Source organism: Miscanthus floridulus, chromosome 1, assembly GCF_019320115.1.
Source record: "Miscanthus floridulus cultivar M001 chromosome 1, ASM1932011v1, whole genome shotgun sequence".
NCBI lineage: Eukaryota > Viridiplantae > Streptophyta > Magnoliopsida > Poales > Poaceae > Miscanthus > Miscanthus floridulus.
The window spans coordinates 6,116,733-6,132,941 of NC_089580.1; the positions used below are offsets into that span (position 1 = coordinate 6,116,733).

Below are 16,209 nucleotides of genomic sequence, written 5' to 3' on the forward strand. Positions count from 1 at the left end.
TCCTCTCTCTCTTTTTTTTAAATGTCGGAAACTTTATTAATCATCCGATCGAGCAGAATCGCTGGCTACCAAATCCTCAATAGGTTGAGGAACACCCTCCCCAGTGTTATAACTGCCACTTGGACGATTACAACAAATAGCAGCTAAAGAGTGAGCAACTCTATTACTAGCACGACTACATATAGAGATAGCACAATTGCATAGATCATCACTAATAATATGCTTTATTTCTATACTCATCAGTTTGGAGAGCATCCTTCACCAGAGATGCATCCACCTCCAGAGTAAGTCTAGTAATCCCAAGTTCCACCGCCTCCTCTAAACCTGCCAAGCACCCTTTCAGTTTAGCATGAAAAGCATCAAGGAGATGATCCTCCCAGCCTGCACCTGAGCATATCGTTTGGCCTTGATCATCACGGATAACATAGCCCATCCGCCATCTTTGCGCAAAGAGTCGAAAGCCCCATCCGTGTTCAGTTTGAGCTCGCCCTCCATCAGTTTTCGCCAGCTTTGTCTCTGACGAAAATCCGGCAACAACCTGCTTTCAGTCTTGCTTACTGAATCAGCCTGAATCGCAGCTATGTAGGCCAGCTCCACAGCAGTTCTCCGCCTGCCTTCCTCCCTCCATTTATTTCGCTCTCCCCACCAGTAGCATTATCACCGTCAATCTGTCTTTCTCCTTCAGGTTCAGGACGGCTTCAACCATCTCCCTAGCAGATCCGGCTTCAACCAGTTTGCATCTTGTTGATTCCAGGTTCAGCTCACGCCAAACCTTCTTGACTTCCTTGCAATTCAGTAAGAGGTGGCCACCATCCTCATCTAGACGCCCGCACATACAACATTTGGTGTCAAGCTTCATCCCTCTCCTTTGCAGCACCCTTCTCATAGCTAAAGTGTTGTGGCTCAGCCTCCACAGAAAATGTTTCACTTTGGGTGGACAGTCGACATTCCACAATTTATTCCAAAATCTTGCTTCTCCCGAAGCAGATCCTGAGTTCCTGCGCTGTCCTCGCAGCACGGCCCATCGGTGGGCCTTGTATGCCGACTTAACTGAAAATTGGCCTTTGTTATCATAATGCCAGCCGATGACATCCTCCATCTCCACATGCACCGATATCGATTTGATAATCTGGACGTCCTCCTCCCGAAATGTTTGGTTTAGGAGATAAACATCCCATTGGCCGGTAATTGGGTCAATCAATTCATCCACCGTAGTTAGCATATTTCTTCCTCTTGGTGTGATGGGCCTTCTAGTGTTCCCTCAGCATCCAAGGGTCTGTCCAAATATTGATATTTTGCCCCCTCCTACCCACCATATAATTCCCTCATTCAACGTCTGGATACCCAAGCATATACTTCGCCATGTGTAGGAGCATCCCTGCTTTGCCTCTGCCTTCATTAGGGCAGTCCCAATGGTGCATTGATGATGGTTTCTATCCTCATTAAATGACTTGCCACGTAGACAAAATGCTGACATGGCAACGTAATTAATGAAGAAAGAGAGCAAAAATCATAGAAATGGTTTCTTCATGAAGAAACCAGGTCTACTCTTGACCCAATGCACCAAGAAACCATGAAATCGCCATTGGGGAGAAACCACCAGTTTCTAGGGAGCTCGTATCGCACTCCCATTGGAGGAAAAGATAGAGTTGGGAGAGAGAAAGAGAAAATAGTTATTACTCATAGAAACCATGGGTTGAAAAGCAGTACTTTTTTGGTGCGGTATCCTATGTTATAGAAACTACTAGTTTATTTCATTGGGACTGCCCTTACACTTGAATTTGGGTAGTATTTAGCCTTTAACAGACGGGCACCGAGCGATGTCGGATTATGCAAGAGTCTCCAAGCTTGTTTTGCTAACATTGCCATGTTGAAAGAATGGAGATCCCTGAAACCCAATCCTCCTCCTACTTTTGGACTCACTAACTTCTCCCACCCAATCCAGTGCATACTTCCCTCCAGGGAACTTATCTCTTTTTTTTATGGTGTTAGTTTTTTGAGGGGATTTTTTTTTTGTTTGGGACAGTGTGGAAGTCCAGGACCCGCAAACACACGCGAGCCCACCCCTCACGTCCTGGCAGGCCGCAGCCCAGCATCACACGCACCCTGCACGCGATCGTTTTTCCCACGACCGATGGACGCTCACGGCTGGATTTTTTTTTCCACGATCATTTTCCCCTCACGATCACATGTACAGGCCACATTTTCTGTTCATATTTAACTCTGACCCGGTTACTTACTACCTTACCTATCTCAAACCCCTAGTTCACCGTGGCCGGTTTTCTCACGTAGAAAAAAACACACACACGGTTTTCTCATTTGTGGTTTGAATGACAGTTTTATGGCTACATGTATTTTGGTAGTAATAACGATTTGGGTTGTGAAGAACTCATCCTGGTCACATAAAAAATTCAAAATAACATGACCAAAATTTTTCTGATATATAATGTCGAACATGCATTAATTCAAATTAAAACATTTGAACACCAATCATGCGAAACATTCGGTTTGGTTACATTCGGAGCAACAGCATTGTATTTGGTGGATGAGCAACGCATGGGTGAGTAAACGACTGGTGACTTGGTGAGTAAACTCCCTGCTCCTCCACGAAGTGTCGACAGCCAGCTACAAGGCGTCCTGTCAGATTCGAGAAGTTAGCTTAATGAGACCCAACTTTTCTCTTGACGGATTCAAGATGCTAGAACTGAACTATGACCAAACTTCTAATTTGGAATTGACAAATCCAAGATCCCACTCATTTCTTATTAAGATGAATATAGTTACAAGGCATGCACGGGAAATAGATTCTTTATTCAACTCAGCGACAAGAAGTTCGACTTGCCGCCAACCGCTTGGTGAGCTACAAGCTGCTGGATCCCTCTGCACTACCACCTTGGAGTAGAGGTCTACAAAATGACTAATCAGCCTGCATGGTGTTGTTGAATCCACCAGCAGCAAAATACACTCAGCTAACTTTTCGATCTTCTAGTCAAGCCATTGCCAGCACTAGCTTTGCATGTTACAGTAGCACCGTGGGACGGTGGTAGGTAGGCGCTAGTGCCAGATTTTTGGAATGAGGAGAAAGGAAGATTTGGTGAACTAGAATCCATCCCTGCTATCCGTGCCCAACATTTTGTTCTGCAAAAGAGTAACTATATCAGGAGAATTCTAGGGAAGGAAAGAGGAAATTAATAGGAGCAAAACACAATAAATTGGGAGGAATGCATCATTAGATTTTGAGTTAAATATTTGGCGGCCCTTAAACTTGCGGCTCCGTGCCACTTAGGTCCACGAACTCTCAAACTCGAAATACGGCTCCTTAAACTTGTTAAGTCGTGCACCACAGGTCCATACCCCTTTATGTAGCTGCTGACTAGATAAAATTTTATAAAAAACACCCTATCATTGTCATCTCGTATCTTCAGCTGAGATGGGCACGCATGAGCACGACGAGCTCATGGCCAATGTCGAGAATGGCACCTACGCCAAGCTCATCCGCATGCAGGAGCAGGCGCACGAGGCGGCGCTCGTCAACACCCGCCGCAGCAGCGCCAGGCCCTCCAGCGCCCACAACTCCGTCATCCTACTGCAGGACAAGGTCACTAGCGCGCTTGACTCCAACTCGGAGAAGCTCAGGCAGGAGGCGCTGGACCGCTTCGTGATCGGGTGCACCACCCTGGTGATCGCGCACAGGCTTGTGGTCCTTGAGCCCTAGGTAGTTGCTAGCAAACGCCTCGAAGTCGCAGAGTGTGAACTGGATGTGGACGTCCAGCTAGCCCGGGTGCAGCACCGCGGCGTCGATGGCGTCCTTGCCCCCGCGCATGGTGAACACCCATGACGCGCTCCTCGCCGCAGCACGACACGTCGACGAGGATGAGCGAGCGCGGGATGGTGTGCAGGAGCAGCGCGCGGAGTTCCTCTTCGACGCGTGAGGCGTGACAGGTCGATGTCGTAGCCTAGGAACCTCGCCATGGCCGCCGCGAACGTGGACTTGCCGGTGCCCGGCGGGCCATGGAGGAGGTAGCTCCCACGCCAGATGCGACCGAGGCGGTGGTAGTAGGCGCAGCCCTTGAGGAAGCCGACGCCCTAGCGCGTCGCACCCGTGGCCGCGTCCACGTCGGCGTTGGCGAACTGCCATAGCTCGCGGCGGTGCTGCTCCATCTCGTCGGCCACGGACTCCACGTGCTGCAGGTAAGGCCGCAGCACGCGGGGCGGTCGTGGCGGCGCACACACAGCACCAGGTGCTCGCCGCACCCTCCGCCGGCACCGCCGCCGCCCGCTCTGGTCCGTGCGACTGCACGAGGCGAGTGCCGAGGATGTTGCTCCCTCTGTCGCACGCGCTCGCGGCGTCACTTGTGGAGCGCCTCGGCCGAGCTGCTCCGGCCACATCTCTGGTGGCCTAAGCACCTCCAAGTTGAGCTGCTGGTGCTTCTGCTTGTGCGTGGAGGAGTAGTGGAGCCCGACGACGTGGACGTGGCGCCGGTACTGGAGCGTCCCAGGTTCACGCGCTGCGCCTCCAGCAGCGCTGTGTTCGCGTTCAGGATGTGTGCCCCCGCCGCGGGGATGTACTTGCCCGCGTAGCTCCACGCGAAGGGGTTGCGCGAGAGGGAGACGCCATCAGGGTTCAGGGGCCGAGCTTGAAGAAGTTGCCCAGGAGGCCAGAGCAGCTGGGCCCGCCCTACAGCCAAAGGAGCAGCGGCCTGGAGGCCGACAGCGTGACCGGGTCTGTGGCCTAGTAGAAGGGGAAGAAGAGGGAGGTGTTTTTTATAAAATTTATCCTAGTCAGCAGCTACATGAAGGGGCATGGACCTGCAATGCACGACTTAACAAGTTTAGGGAGCTGGATTTCGAGTTTGAGAGTTCGTGAACCTAAGTGGCACAGAGCTACAAGTTTAAGGGCCGTCAGTGTATTTAACTCTTAGATTTTTAAACTACGGACATGTACACAACTCAGACAAAAATTTACTAATTACCATGGCTGAAAAGAGAAATTAGATTACCACTATTAATACTAGTATTCCTACTGCTACAGACTCCATACCTACTACTAGTAGTTCAAGCATATTTAGTTGTAGCACTAGATGAAGCCAATAGGCACACAACTCATGTGAAAAAGCTGAAATGAACCATACATATGCATACTGAAAATCACTGAATGTGTGCATGACCTGAACAGGTTACTTATTTTTAGGAAAAAGTCTACTTAACCCCCCACCTATCAACCTTGGTCTACTTCACCCCAAAACTATAAAACCGTCTATTTTACCCCCCTGAACTTTTCAAAACCGTCTATTTTACCCCCCCGGACGGTTTTCGACGGTGGTTTTGCTATAGTACGGTGGTTTTGCTATAGTGATGGTGGTTTTGTCTTTTTCCTTTTTATTTATTTCTGGTGAATCTTTAAAAAATCATAGTAAATCACAGAAAAATTATAAAATGGAAAATCTAATTTTGTTGGACTCCACATGATTAGATCTACACAATGAACATATAATATTATATGCTTTAGTACAAAATTTTTGCTGTAGTTTTAGATTAATTGGAAAATCCAATTTTGTCTGTAATTAATTAGAACACCCTCTTGGAACTTGAATCGTTCTTTTTTTGTAAAAGCAATAGCACAAATAAGAAAGAAGCTTAAATACAAGCCCATCTCAGTACATCAATATTTGTATTTTATCATCATATTTAAATTAATTTATCCTGTTTTCTTCGGGTACACACCTATCTGTGATCTAGATTCTAAGGGCTTGTTTGGAACGAAGGAATAAAAAACATAGGAATGGAATGAAACACAGGAAACAGACAGGAATGCAGTGACAAAACAAAGGAAAGGAAAAACATAGGAATTTCATAGAAGTGGGTGTTCAAAACACAGGAAACAAAGAGTATATATCAAAGCTTCACTAATGTATTAGATGCTACTAAACAAGTAGTTGCAAGGTGCATGCATGGTTCTACTCCCACAGATGACGCACGATGTGCCTTAATGAGTGAGTTTCCCTCGAACTTCGCAAAGGAAAAGAAACCATGAGGCTGAAGTGGATTTTAAATTTCCTCCAAAACGTACAGGTACAGGAATCTTTCCTTTGAAAAGGAATCGATGAATCCTTTGTTCCAAACACATCTACAGTAGCTAAAACTACGGGAATGACAATTCCTTTGAAAATCCTTTGAAATTCCCGTGATCCAAACACAGCCAAAGGATATTTTGACCTATTGATCAAGGTATCTTCAAAATTCTTTCTATAATCTCCAGAACCTTTGTATTTTTCCTACAAATTATCAGAATTTCAATTTAAGATGGTTTGAAAGTGAAATCAGGAATAGTAGGATAGTTAGAAACCATTTGATTAGTGATTTCTGACCGTGTCCACAGTTTAGTACTCTCTCTCTCTCTCTGTCCCCTGAACGAATCAATTCCTAGCCTAAATATTTGTCCCTAAAAGAATCAATCTCTAGGGTCGGAGCATCCATCGACGCACATTAATCTACCTCGTGGTCGCTGCCACATTTAACAGAGTCCATCTATCTCACCCAACCACGGCTCTTTGCCTCCTAAATTCCTGAGCCTGCAGCCCTGCAATGATGGCACTCAGGTGCTTTTAATCCATCCTCTCCACACAGTGACGGTCATGGGAGCAAGGAGATGGGACGACAACATTTAATATTGCATTGGGGCTCCAAATGATGCTACTAAACGGTTCCTGTTAACGAGGGCCAGTATAGTCTTTCTTTTCTTTGCTAATTTGTCCTAAAGTGGCTAGGAATTGATTCTTTCAGGAATGGAGGGAGTGCTTTTTATAAATTGTGCTCCGAACACATAGTTGAATCCAGAATAGCAGTAGAGGCATTTAGAACATAGATGGAGGAACACATAGTTGCATTTGGAATAGTCCACACAAACAAAAGCGGAAGACAGCTGCCGGAGACTAAAGAAGACCCAGAACTCCTTGGCCATAAACTAATCAGAAATCACACGTAGGTAAAATGCATACATTTGACTACATTTCAACCAACCAAGAATATATATTGCATATAAATTGTAATCAACTAGCAGCATATGAGCATGCTTTGAAGGGAACAATCACAGACAATGAATCATCAAGATCAGCAAACCTAATTCACAGACCGGCGCATAGCACATCCAGCTAGCCATATCTTAATTAACAGATAATTTTAGTACAAGCGAGGGCAAAAATAAACAAGAATTGGAGGGTGGCCACATGTTTACTTGCACGAGCACATACGCGCAGCCTGATCTAGAAAGTACCTGATGGATAGAAGACAGATGGAAATTGCAGGGGCGGTGGTCGCCGTGGAAGGGAGCATGTGCCGGTGCCGCTGCCGGAGCTTGGAGGGAGGGGGCACAGTTGTCCAGAACTTTCAGTTTGCACAGACCAAGAACCAAATTTTAGTTTGGGGGAAATCAGAGTGAGAGTAAGAGAGAGAGGGCAGGAGTTGGCTGAGCGAAGCATAGTGATGATCAACAGCAGCATCCCGGTGGTGATGTGGATTGAGCGAGGCTTGAGCTGCTGATAAGAAAGGGGGCAATTTACTGAATATATTGTGTTACATTAGTATTCATGCATGTTTAGCTTAGTCCCTCCTGATAAGAAACAGAAATTATGTGACATGTTGCTTAACTAAGTCTAATAGTTGCTCCCCAATGGATGAGGATGACCAAACATCAACAGTTGAACACAGATGATGGAAGCTCTTAATTTATAACAATATGATAAATATGCTACTTCGCTGAACTAGAGATCAAAAAGATGGACTGCAACTACACAATAAAAAATCTGGAGTACCTTTTGATGGTGAGCTCAAGTGATAAAATTCAAAGATGCCAGTCCATATAGACCTTGGGTAATTTTACCTAACATCACGCATCAGCACTCATAATCCCATTTACCTGCCCCCAGGATCCACTGAAATATATGTGAGGTTCCACTTCCTCCCTGGGTAATTTTGTATTTCTGCAAACACCAAAGTACCAAACAGATGATAAAGTGAAGACATAGTATTATCACCCAAAAAAATACACAATAATAAAATTAACACAACACCTAACCTGAATTAGCTGTTTAAGGAAAATCACATATTCAACATATCTAGAGATGGATCCATGGATCCCTCAGTGGAGGAACACCACAATGTAAGGCATCACAAGCACTACTCAGAAAAGATACCAATAGTTTTGTACCAACCATATTGGTCAAATGCTCAAATTCCTTTACATTGCCGAGTTTCAGTGGGGTTACAATCACTAGCAGCACTACACACGGGTTCAGGATCTACAGCTAGTAGCTCAACCCCTCTAAAAGGCACTTCCTTTCTGCATTTTCTTATCATGTTCAGCCTTCTAATTGCATCCTTCATCCGTCTTTCAAGATTTTCAAGCTGCTTAAACGCCGGGATAAGACCCCTTTCTTCTATATCCTCCAGTAGTTCCTCTCCGTTCTGCATTCTCCCTGTCGAATACATAGCTGCAGTGAGTGTGATATAGGTAGTAACATTCGACCAAAGACCTTTAGATTTCATCTCTCCATTGAGATCTAGTGCATCAGAGATATGCTTGTCTTTGCATAAACCAGTAATTAGAACATTATAACTGACAACATCAACCTTCAATCTACACAACTCCATCAGCCTCTTCAAGTGAAAAGCATCAGCAATCTTGGATTCTTTGCAAAGACTGTGCATTAGAGTAGTGAACGTAGCAACAGTTGGTACCATTCCTGAACGCATCATGCTACTGAAAACTATGACTGCCTCCTCAAGTTTTCCACATCTACAAAGTCCTCTAATAATTGAGCTCTCAGCAACTTCAGCAGGCACAATGCCAATAGCTTTCATTTCTTCTTTTAGCCTGAACGCTCTATCAATCTCACCAACCCGACATTTTGCGTTGACCAATGCAATATAGTGTGTATGGTTTGGTTGAAGCCCTACTTGTGACATCTCATGTAAAACTTCGTGACTCTGGTCCAAGTAATGTTTTCTGATCAATCCATTTATCATGGCACTAAAAGTTTTACTGCTGGGTGACATATGTAAACACTTCATACAATTGAAAAGTTGTAGTGCATTATGCATCTTGGATTTCTCACTGAAAGCTGTAATCAATATATCGAAAACTAACCTATCAGGGAAAATGCCTTCTAAGACCATCTTCTCCAAGAACTTAACTGCAATGTCAATCAACCCACACTCAGAGAGCCCAAGAATGAGCAAGCGATATGTAACATTGTCTGGCCTGATTCCTTTCCTCACCATATATTTGTACAGATATAAGGACTTTGAAAATTGTCCCCTCTTGACATACCTAAGCATAAGTATGTTATAGCTAGCAGAGTTTGGATAAACCTCATTCTGATACATATCAGACATCATCCTTTTTATAGTATTCACGTTTCCACCTTGGAGGTACCCATTCCTCAATGAATTATAGGCAATACAATCTGCATACAGGCCTTCCTTGCATATGATCTCCTGGAAAACATAAGAAGCAGCCTTCACTTGGCCTTCATTGGCCAACCCATTCAGCAAGCAGGTATATGCAACAGTATCAGGGACTACTCCTTTCTCCAACATCATCTGCAACATGACTAACGCAGGCAAAATCTTACCTTTCCTGCAAAAACCACTGAGAAGAATGGTGTAGGAATGGATATCAGGTAAACAGTTGTTTTTTACCATTTTCTCGCATAGATCCAAAGCTTCATCAAGGGTTCCATATTTGCAAATCCCAAGAAGTAGTGCATTGAAAGTTTTCTCACCAATAGCAGAAGGTATGTCAAGAAGATAGAACATAAACTGCTTTGCTTGTACCAAGTGGCCCCCTTGACATAATCCTCTAAGCAAATTCTGATATGTGCAAACATTTGGAGAATGGCCATATCTAACCATATCATCATAAACTGAAAATGCCTCAACTATGTTACCTCTGTGGCAATAACAATCAATTATGCAGTTAAAGGAGACAGAATCGAATGATATATTCATCCTAGACATGTATTGTCTGAAGTGTTCAGCCTCTGTAATCATTCCCTCTCTATAGAAAGCACGTAATAATGCATTATGGATAACTGGATTGGCAACTAGCCCCCTTCGATAAATGTCCACAAAATGCTTTAGTGCTTCCTTGACATAACCTGCCTTACAATAGTAACAAATCAGAGTTGTATATAGCACATCATTAGGTAAAATTCCACTTTTCTGCATCCTTGACAAAATTTCTTTTGTTTCATGCATATTAGCCATCCTGCACATACCATTGATCAATGCTGAATAAGTGACGACACCTGGATCAATTCCATCCTCAAGCATACTCTTCAAAATTTGTTTAGCCTTGGAAATCTCACCCACTTGACAGAAACCATCAATGAGTATAGTACACATAGTCTTATTGATGGTTATACCTCTTGATTTCAGATCTTCCATAAGATCTAGAGCAGGTCCCAGCATGGAAACTGTAGCACCCGGTTTTAAGAATAAAACCAGATACACAACATATGTGAGCCTAGGAAGTCAAATCTCACATATAGTTACAAATAAGGATAATATCAAAAGACAATGCTTAAATACATAACGTATTAGTATAAAGAATATAACCTCAGATAGCAAACAGCGGAAAGACAACTGCGATCTTCAGGCGAAGACTCCAATTCCACAGGGACAACTGATTGGTTGATCACAAGCCTAATTCCTCCAAACTCTAGCAATCTGATACCCATCTAGAATTTTTATCCAAATAATTGAAAAATAAAGCAAGCGTAAGTACATGTCGTACTCAACAAATATAACATGGGGTTCACACTGGTTTAACTGCGATTAGCTTTTAATTATCACAATTTTAGCAATTGAGTAGCAACAAGTTTATCACAAGCCCATATAAACACATGATCAGGTAAACATAAATAATGAATAACATAAACAGTAATCATTAGTGAGCATTTTCATCATCAGTATCATCTGTGTTCTTCATATTCCGTAAATATTCTAAGGCCGTTCGTGACCGTGAGCACGGCTGATATACCAGTTTTACACTCTGCAGATGTTGTACACTTTTACTGTGAGTCGTGATTTACCCTTTCGCCCGAGGTCGCGAGCCTCTTAACCCACTACCAAGGAAGGTCGGTAAGGTTCACTATAAAGTCTTTCAAAAGTTTGTCTAACAAGTTAGGGCCATTAGATTCACTCGGCAAACAGATATAGAGCCCCCCTTCCCGATGGCACAATGACGCGCAACCTATACTCAAGGGGATAGAGGCCGCACTATACCCGATTCGTCAAGCCATTCTTACGCCAATAAAGGTAACCACTAACAAGCTAGAAAATATCCTCATACTGAGCTAAAGCCAGAGCCATGTAGCCCTCATAGCTGTACTGTAAGTCCCAGATGATCACTTACAGATAAGTCCTTAAGAAGAGTAATCTAGAGCACCATAAAATAGCCCAATGCTCTAGCCTCCTTGTTCCATGTTGCTAAAAAACATCTTTTAATGTTTATTGCATATACCATTAGTCAAGTTACAAGATCATGGTTGTAGTTGAGCACTAGCATCATACTACCCAATGCAATAACCCAAAGGTATCAAGGTATAGGGTAACAAAGTACTAGAAAATCCTTAGTGACGGTCAAGGTAGACACATGCAGTATGAATTAAATGATTAAAGGTGTATAGGACAACAAGGAAGATCACATGCTATACTTGCCTTAAACACCGATCCTTCGATAAGCTTTAATCTTCAACGTTCTTCTTCTTCTTCTTGATCACCACGTATATCTCACCGACTAGACGAAATCATAAAGCACCACACAAGCATCCATACAATCATACACGAAGCAAACAATATATCTAAATTAGAGCAATACACGAATCATAAAATCAAGATGAAAAGTTCGTAAAACGAATCTATGTCTCGCTACGATCACACAGACGTGATAAGCACGCTATTCGGAGCTACGGTGAAAAAGATACATCTACCGAAAGATTTGCTCATAGGAGAAAATATAAAACTATTAGCTTCACGTGTTTTAATTATATAAAAACATGTATAAGATATTTTATAGATATTATAATTTAAGTTAAATTTAGATTCGAATTATAAACCTAAAGTAAAATAAATCATATTTTATTTATAGAATCTAGTTGCATAATTATTATTCAAATTAGAGTTTAAACCATGAAATTCTAGAAATAGTGACATGGTAACTACTGTTACTAATGCGTAGATCTCATTGCTATGAATCTAACGCAACTTGAATGGACTAAAACGGAGTTAAAACGTAGAAGATATGATTTAAACAAGATTTCCTTTAATAAATTAATAGATTAAATCTAACCTCAAATTTTAAAAGTTGAAAACATATCTAACAGTAGTATGAACATGTAAATTATGAAATTACGAACCTAACGCAATTTGAACGGGTCAAATCGGAGTTAAAATGGAGAAGTTATGGCTAAAACAAAATCAGTGGCAAATCTGTAAATAAGTGAAAACGTATTTTGGATCTAATCCGATTGAACTACGCTTTCCAGAGAAGAAAACGTACTCTAGAAAAGTGCTATGGACTGCGGGTTCGAAAATAGCAAACTAGAGGGGTTCTTTTGCAATGTTGACCGACGAAGGGGTATTATGAAATATGGACCGTCGGATCTAATTTGGACAGCGCTGATTAGATCACGGAGGGGAAATAGGAGAGAGCCGGCCGGCTACAGAGCCCACGCGCGGTGGAAGAAATGGCCGACGGTGAAGAGCTCGACGACGCGCGTGATTCAAGGCCTACGTTTCACGGTTTTCAACGAAAACGGCACGGGGTGAAAGAGGAGGTTGAGGCAAGCTCACCTAGCTGCTTCCCGCGGAGGATTACGGGTCCGTGGCGGCGCGCGGCTTGGCGGGTCAACGGCAGACGGCGAAGCTAGGTGGCGGCGCGGCTGCAGCGTTGGTGCGGGATAGGGGGGCGGCGAGCACGGGCTCGCTATTTATGGCGCTGGCGCGGCTTTGGAAGCACGCAACCGAGCGAGGCGGAGCGAGCACGGACTCCCGGGTGGCGGCGGCGGCGAGTCCAGGCGGGATACGACGCGGGGAAGAAGGACGAAGCTGACAGGCGGGCCCGGAGTTGTCAGCGGGGAGGGAAGAGAGGAGAACGGCGCGGCTGGGCCTTCAGCGAACTGGGCCAGCACGGAGCGGGCACGGGAGGGAACAAGTCGGTGCTGGGCTGGCGGCGAAGATGGGCCAGCGAAAAAACAGAAGGAGCACTGGGCCGCGCCAAATCAAAGGAATGCGGGGCGCAGGCCCAAGCGGAAGGAGAAGGGCGGGCCACGGGAAGAAATGGGAACTGGGCCGGCTCAGGAAAGACCTGAGTGAGAAAGGGTGAAGTCGGGCCTAAAGAGAGGGGAAGGGAGTTTTCTTCTTTTCTTTTTCCAAATCTTTTTCTAATTTGTTTAAAAACCAAATTCAAATGTAAACCAAATCAAATTCGAATACACCTTTTCAATTCAAATAAAAAAATAAAATTTTTTGGTAAGTTCTCATAAATAAATTTTACAACCTTTTTAAATTATTTTATTTTCTAATTTTCTTTTCTTTTACTTCAAAGCCATTTTTAATTTCATTTGCAAAAGCTATTTTAACTATTTTAAATTTTCAATCAAAACCACTCAACAAAATAAACCAAATGCAAGGGCATGTATGCACAAACATGTTGCTAAACCTTATGATGAATTTTAATTTAATGAAAAATTTTATTTTCCTATATTTCATGAGCACAAAAATATAGAATTAAATCTTTTTAATCCTATTTTCAAAAGAGGCAAATTTTGGGGTGTTACAAAAACTTTGCAGTAACCGTTCAACAAAGCACTATAAGTCAGTTCACTTGGCATGACACCAGTAATTTGCATTTCCGACAGCACTTAGGGCCTTATCAATTCTCCTGTTCCGGCAGTACCCATCAATCATTGTAGTGTAAGTAGCTACACTTGGAACCAAAGTTTGTCTCAGCATATGATTAAAGACATAGCGAGCATGATTTATCTTACCTTCACCAAAAAACCCATTGATCAAAGTATTATAGGTACATTCATCAGGTGTTAAGTCATCTTTCCTCATTCTTTTGAGCAAAAGGAAAGCACGCGCACTCCTCTTTATTCTACATAATTTATCTATCATGATGTTGTAGGTATATATATCTGCCTGTATACTATCCCTCTGCATATCTTCTAGAACACACAGGGCAGCCTTAAATCTTCCCTTCTTAACATACCAATGTACCATTGTATTATAAGTGACAGAATTAGATAGGCGACAGCTCTTCATCTTCTGAAGCATATCTTCAGCCTTTCTAAATTCTCCATTGGTGCATAGGGAATTCAGAAGAATATTGCAAGTGGTAACATCCAAAGGAAACTTACGGGCCAAACTCTCTCTCAAGAACAACCAAACATGCTTTGATTCCCCTTCCTCCACAAGAGCATTAAGGATGGTATTGCAAGAAACAGGTGAAGCCTTAAAGCCACAACCATCCATAAAGAGAACTGCCACAGCTGCGTCTAGCACTTTTCTTTCCTTGACATATGCTTTGACAAGGAGTTCAAAAACAACATGATTGGTGGAATCAAAACATGAAAGGATCCGCAACAGGGAGGTAAAAATAGCAGTGCAGGAGAAGCCCGTCACAGCAAGATGCTTCAACACTGACATTGCTTGCGAATGCATTTGAGCCTGGATGAGAATTGGAACAGCCATACAGTAAATGTAGGTAATTCGGTCTAAACCTGATCGCTCCACAATAGAACTCAGTATCTTCAAGGCCAATTCTCCATCAGACTTGCCAAGGCTCCCAAATTTGTAGGCCATGTGATTCAGGGTCTACCACCGCGTCATAGTCTGAATGGTAATGATGCTACTATCAATTCCAAGTGCTGAAAGAAGGAACCAAATCAATGAAACAGAGATTTGATACGACCCAGAAAGAAGCATAGCACACAGGAAATCTGCTGGGACTTGGAGTTTTACTTCTAACTTCTAAAGAAATGCTACTTCAGTCTCTAGGATTGGCATCTGATACTGGAGTAGCACGCACTATCATATGTAATGTATGCACATTTCTCCAGTGAAATGTGGAGATAATCTTCAATTGAACCGATAGACAAACAGAGAACAGCCATAACCAGAGTTTGACATGTTCATTATTACAGTAGTTAATCAAGTGCATTAAGGAATCCGTTTGCAACGGATGCTACAAATATGTGAAGAGAGAATCAAGATAGAAAACATGTGTGGAATGCACAACCAGCAGCATTCTCAAATCTTCAGATTTGCACGAATTAATGAGCACTTCTAGTAATTGCAGAAAGCATGAAGTCAGCGTAATTCTTATAGGCCTGGGGTTTGCATTTTGCACTAGAAAGATCAACTAAAGTACTAATGCACGATTTCTTTCCCCTAATCCTTAGAATTAACGAACTGTACGGAACATAGAAATAATAACATGTACACAGGTTTGCTGACTGACTGTTCCTATCTGCTGATACTACGGTCAAGCAGTTTGCGTTTTCGCGGAGAATTTTACCTGGGGTGTTGTTGGAGCTGGCAGCGATACGGGGGCGTGCGGGCGGCCTAGCGCGGGAAGGGAGCCGCGAGGAGTAAGCCGCCGCTTTGCACTCGACGATCCTGCAGCGATACGAGGAGTGCGCCAGCGACGAGAACGGCCGTGCCATTAGCGCAGCAGCAGCCTCGCTCGGCTGCTCGCGCTCGCGCCGCCAAGCCGCCGCTCTTAGGGTGTGTTTAGTTGGTGGGATGGAGGAGAATGGAATGGAGCGGCTCCAACCTTGGCGGTGTTTGGTTGAGGAACGGTGGAATGGACGCGCTGCCTGGGGCGGAGCCGCCGGAGGGCACGCGGCCTGGGGCGGGCGGAGCCTCGGCCGGTGGGCGCGCGGCCTGGGGCGGCCGAAGCTGCGGCCGGAGTTGCGCCAAGGGCGGGCGGAGATGGCTAGTCGGCGGCGGCGGGATGGCTAGCCAGCTGTAACACCCTACGTGTTTAGGCTTCCACTAAATTACATGTCATTTCATAAACGTGTGCATTATCTATGTTATCATGCCATTATCATTGAAACATACATATGCAATATTTTAAAGTGTATGTGTTTCATGCTTGATTGCTTAGAGTGATAGTAGTGCGACATGTGAATGCAACAT

At 43.8% G+C, this 16,209-nt stretch overlaps 1 pseudogene; it reads right to left on the reverse strand.

Annotated features, from left to right (window-relative positions):
- Positions 1 to 2,456: 2,456 nt before the first annotated feature.
- LOC136451553 (pentatricopeptide repeat-containing protein At5g55840-like) lies at positions 2,457 to 16,006 on the reverse strand (annotated as a pseudogene).
- Between the last annotated feature and the right edge of the window lie 203 nt (positions 16,007 to 16,209).